Genomic DNA, 5,512 nt, shown 5'->3' with positions numbered 1-5,512 from the left:
GGACTTAATGCCAGGAAAAGGGGTGATGAAGTGAGAGAGAGAGAGAGAGAGAGAGAGAGAGAGAGGTGGAGGCAAAAAAATGACTGAAAAAGAGGAGACGTAAAGCTATTTCTAAAGTCTCACAAAGGCAATTTGTTGTTTGTAGATACGTACTTCCAAAAATGGCTAACCTAAGAGCTGTGAGAGAGCTTCAGATCATGCACCTGCTCTATGACGGCTGGTGGCCAGTGATAGTTTAACCCTCTGCACTGATGACATCTACTTTTCTGTTATTTTTGGGGTCCGATAAAATAATAAAAGTAATTAACTTATTATTTTCCTCTCAGATTCTTAAAATATGTTCCTCTGAAGTAATCGCAATCCAGTGTGCTGATATAAATTAAGCATTAACCCTTTGATTTATCTTAAAGTAGTCAAACGCTTCTCAGACAAATGACAAATAACATCAGTTTGGGACTATAAAAATGTCTGACCTCAACAAAAAAGCATGTTGTTCAGAATAAATCTCGACAGAATCTACAGAATTCAGGGAATCTTGTTATGTTTAAATTCAATGCATTATTTCACAATACGCCCCTAACATGAGTAATGTAGTAATGTATTCTCAAGTTATAATTCAAAAATTGTTTTATGTACTAGCGTTCAAAAGTTTGAGGTGCACACACCTTTTTAAAAAAAGAAGGGGGAAAAAAATAATGAATACCTTTATTTAGTAGGGACACATTACACGAATCAAAAGTGACATTAAAGGCATTTATAATCTTACAGAAGATTTCTATTTCAAATAAACACTGTTCTTTCAAACTTCCTATTCATCAAATATTAAGCAGCTCAACTGTAATATTAGCAAATCCAATCATCATAGAATGATTTCTGAAGGATAATGTTACACTGAAGACTGGAGTACTGATGCTGAAAATGTCATAACAGGAATAAATAACATTTTAAAACACATTCAGAAAACAATTGTTTTACATTGTAATAATATTTCCTCAATATTACAGTTTTTACTGTATTTTCTTTTAATCAAATAAATTAAGTTTTGGTGAGCAGAGATATGTTCTCACATCATTTAATTTGGGAAATATTACTTTCATTTTAATATACTTTTTAAGATTTTAAAATGGCATTAATGCCTAATTGTCCCCAAAATGAACATGAGGGTTAAAAAACACAATAAACAGACCTTTATATTCTTGCATTTTAAATCAAGACACTGTCAATCTCATGAGAAGAGAAACTTCACACATTACTTTGTAGTTCTATGTTTGCTGCATGCTTGCTAGTATGATTACATGCAAACATGAGTAGACACTTTCAGACCTGCGTGCAAGGGCCTCTCTTCTGCCACACACACACACACACACACACACACACACACACACACACACACACACACACACACACACACACACACACACACACACACACACACACACGTCAAAGTATATATGGCATGTTTACCCTCCACTGCACCGTGTCACAATCCCAATGCTATATTTGCATATTTTATTGGATTAACTTTAAAAACCAAAGAGCCTGTGACATTTTAAAATATGAGAGAAACCAGAAAGAGAGAGAGACTCGGCCAACATTACATACAAGCATGACAATTTTGGTGCTAGTTAATATGAAAGGTTCAACTTAGGGGAAAAGTCGAATAAATATGAGACCTCTAATGCTCACTTGAGGTAAGAAAGATCAAAGGACATAAGAAGGTTTTGTTTTCGTCTTTTGGGTATTAGACCTATAATCTGTGAATTATGAACCATATGTTGTTGCTTTTTTCATGAACAACATATCTCAGTAGATCTCAACCAGGGGCCCAGGGCCCACTAGGGGGCATCAGAAAACTTTCAGGGTGCCCCCAATAAATCTTACAATTATTTAAATGTAGTTATAATAACAAAATCTTAAGTAAAATGCTAAAATAAATAAAAAACATACAAGATTACACTGGAATTAGTTTTTTTTATTATTATATTACAACAGAAGTACATATCAGTCTAGACAGGATATAATGTTGTCTTGGACAAAGGGGTGCCTTGGAGGCACTGCTATTTTTCTGCTATTAAATCTAGGGTTTTTATGTCCATAAACAGAGTTTACTGATGGGAGTAGATGTACACACATCTTATAGAGATAAATTTCATTTAAAAACAATGTTCATCTAAAGATATATTTTTTTGTCATCGATTACTTCCTCACGTCTTTCCAAATGTGTATGACTTTGTTTCTACTGCCCTTTTCTATAGCATATGAAAGCGAATGGTGACTGAATGGGCTGTCGAACCTATTGTATTACATTAAGAAATGGTAACACTTTGTTTTAATGTGACGTAGTTAAACATGTTACTTGCTATAGTAATAACAATAAATAATGCATAATTACAAGCAACTAACCCTAAACCATAGTAAACAAGGCTCTTTATTGACATCTATGGATCCATGAAAAACTTTTAACATTCATGGAACCTTCCCATTGCACAAAAGGTTCTTTACTGTGGAAAAAGGTTCTTTAGATTATTAAAATGCTCTTCTCACTTTGAAAAAATAAATGCTTCTTTTAAGAAGTAGACATAGTTCATTTATATTACTCAGTAGCCTACTTATTTGTGTAGTTACACTAACAATGTCACCTTAAAATAAAGGTGTCTGTGTTACAGTGTAATTATATATTTATGTACTGAGTAATATTAATGAACAACGTGTACTTACTATAGGGTTAGAGGTTGATTGAGGGTTAGTTGCATGTAATTATGCATAATTTAGCTACTGTTATTACTATAAGTAGGCCTACATGCAACAAATGTAACAAGGACACTGTAAAATACAGTGATATTAGAAAGTGAAACCAATGGAATAGGCTATAGTGCATGAGGTGCATGTTAATTTTATGCTATTTTGTTTCATTGTATGGAAAAGAGCAGTTTGAACATTCTGCTAAACATCTCCTTTTGTGTTTCAGAAGAAATAGCATTAAACAGGTCTGGAATGACATAAATGTGAGTAAATGATGACAGAATGTTCACTTTGGGGTGAACTATCCCTTTAATGTGACAAGCTACATCATGTTAACGGACACTGTCACGACGGCAGGAGCAAAACACAAGGAGTTTCGTGCAGTACACGCATGACAGAGAAGGAACTGAAACAGAAAGAGAGAAAAAAGGAAGACATAACGAGGCCATGGACGTATCCTTGTAGAAAAAAAAACAAGGAAGGGGGACACGGAGGGCACGAGAAAGAGAGACAGAGGAGGCGGAGGAGAAGGAGGGTGCCAGCTTTATTTATTTCCGGTTGACAAAACCCTCCGCTCTCTTCCTCTCTCATACGCCTCCCCCCCATACCTACGTCTCCTTCTTTGTCACTCGTTCAGAGGATTCATGGAAAAAGACAATGACACGGAAAATAGACGGAGGGTTTGAACTGAAACACAATGGAAGACGAAGAGCATCTTTCTCCGTGCGGGTTATGCTTTTTGAAATGGTTACAAAAATGAAGCAAATGAGAACGGATCCTAATAAAATGTTGTTAATATTTAGTGTCAGTGTGTTGCACAAATGTGACGTTGAGTGCGCGTTTATTATGTGTGCTGGTGTGTGAGCGTACACTCCTTCAGGGCACATTTTTTCAGTGTCTTGTTAGTTCATCCCTGTCACCCTCTCTCTCTCTCTCTCTCTCTCTCTGTGCTGGGGGGGAGGGGGAAGAGAGGTCACCATAGCAACAATGCCGGGACAAATTAACATCAAGTTCTTAAAAAAACGTGTGTACATGTATGAGAGTGCATGTATATGTGGTAAAGGAGTAAGTGTTGTACTTGATATCCAGTGTGTGACGCCACAATCCGGCAGAGGCTCTGATGTTAATGCACCAATTACAAATAATTCATTAGGCCCACAGCCTCTCCATCACTCTGTGTCATCCGTTTGGTTCCAGAGCACTTGTCTTCTTCCTTATTTTGTCATCTCTGCCCTCCCATTTCCTTTACCATCTCTCTCTCTCTTTCTGTCTCTCTGTGTGTTGTTGTGTGCCCCCAGGCTACAGAGTGCCACGTCCTCCCTCTCCCCTCCTCTCTCTCTGGCCCTGTCACCTTCAATTGCTCCATGGTACTAGACACACAGCCACAGGCAAAGAGAGAGAAAAGAGGGGACACACATACACACAGAGAGAGAGAGAGAGAAAGGGGTGAGGACCGAGGGATGAAGCGCTGTATATGTCTGGAGAGAGACAAAGAGGTAAAGAAAGAGGGCAGGTGTGAAAAGTTGCACGAAAAGATGTGAGGGAGGATGAGGAGTCGAGAGACAACGGAATAAGGAGGCGATAAAGTTGAAGGAGGTATAAGTAGACACAACTAAGTGGCACTGGTCCTAGCATCCATAGGTGCAAGTATTCTTTGTTTCATAAGCAGGGTAATCCAGGTAGAAACTGCATGCAAAATGTATGCGGAAAGATTTGTCTGTTTCTGCAGAATTCCAGCCCCCTTATTCATAAAGTTATAGCTTATGCATACACATTTTTAATGTTTTTGGAAGAAATGTGTTATGGTCACCACGACTGCATTTGATCAAAAATAAAGTAGGCTGTAAACGGTAATATTGTGAAATATTTTTTACAATTAAAAAAAAAACAGTTTTCTATTTGAATTAGCTTTCAAATGAATTTTTTTCCTGTGATTTCAAAGCTGAATTTTCAGCAGCCAATAGTCTTCAGTGTCACATGAATGATCCTTTGTGCTGCTTAGTATTTTTGTGGAAACTGAAATAATTTTATTCAAGGATTCTTTGATGAACAAAATGTATAAAAGAACAGCATTTATATGTAAATGATATATTTCTTAACATTATAAATGTCTTTACTGTCACTTTTAATCAATTTTTATTTCTTTTTGGGGAAAAATCTTACTGACCCCAAAACTCTAGGCTACACATTATAGTGAATGTTGGCCCTTGTGTGTTTGTTTATTAAATATTTTGGCTAATTTATTATGCATTAAGCTATACCAATAATAGTGTTGAGCTTTCAGTTCAATTTAACACATATTTATCATGTTCATTCAGCAGAATTTCCGCAAAATCAGCAGAGAAATATTTTTTAAAAATCTGCAGATGTCGGCCTGCTCATAACCAAGTTAGTACCTGGACATTACTTCCTATTAGCTCTGGCAGAGCATGGGGATATCAAAACAAAGGTTAAGTTTGATTCCCAGAGAACTGATAACATATGCTTTGAGAGTCTCTTTGGAGAAAAGTGTCTTCCAAATGCATACGTTTAATGTCAATTTGAACAAGATTTCGACCCGATAATATGTTTCAAAGGCAGCAGTGAAAAGTAGGCTGTATAATGAATTTTGATTTGTGTACGCACTGCAGCTGTACATTTAGCCAGTTGTCTTATGTTGCAATATTTTATTGCATTGACATGTTCTCCCTGATGTCCCCAAACTGACCACAAAATAATTAATATTTTGGATTTCATCTTTCTGAAAGTGCATGCCAACTGTACAGTAAAA

This window comes from Gobio gobio (genome assembly GCF_949357685.1).
Source record: "Gobio gobio genome assembly, chromosome: 1".
Classification (NCBI taxonomy): domain Eukaryota; kingdom Metazoa; phylum Chordata; class Actinopteri; order Cypriniformes; family Gobionidae; genus Gobio; species Gobio gobio.
This window is presented reverse-complemented; position numbering follows the sequence as displayed.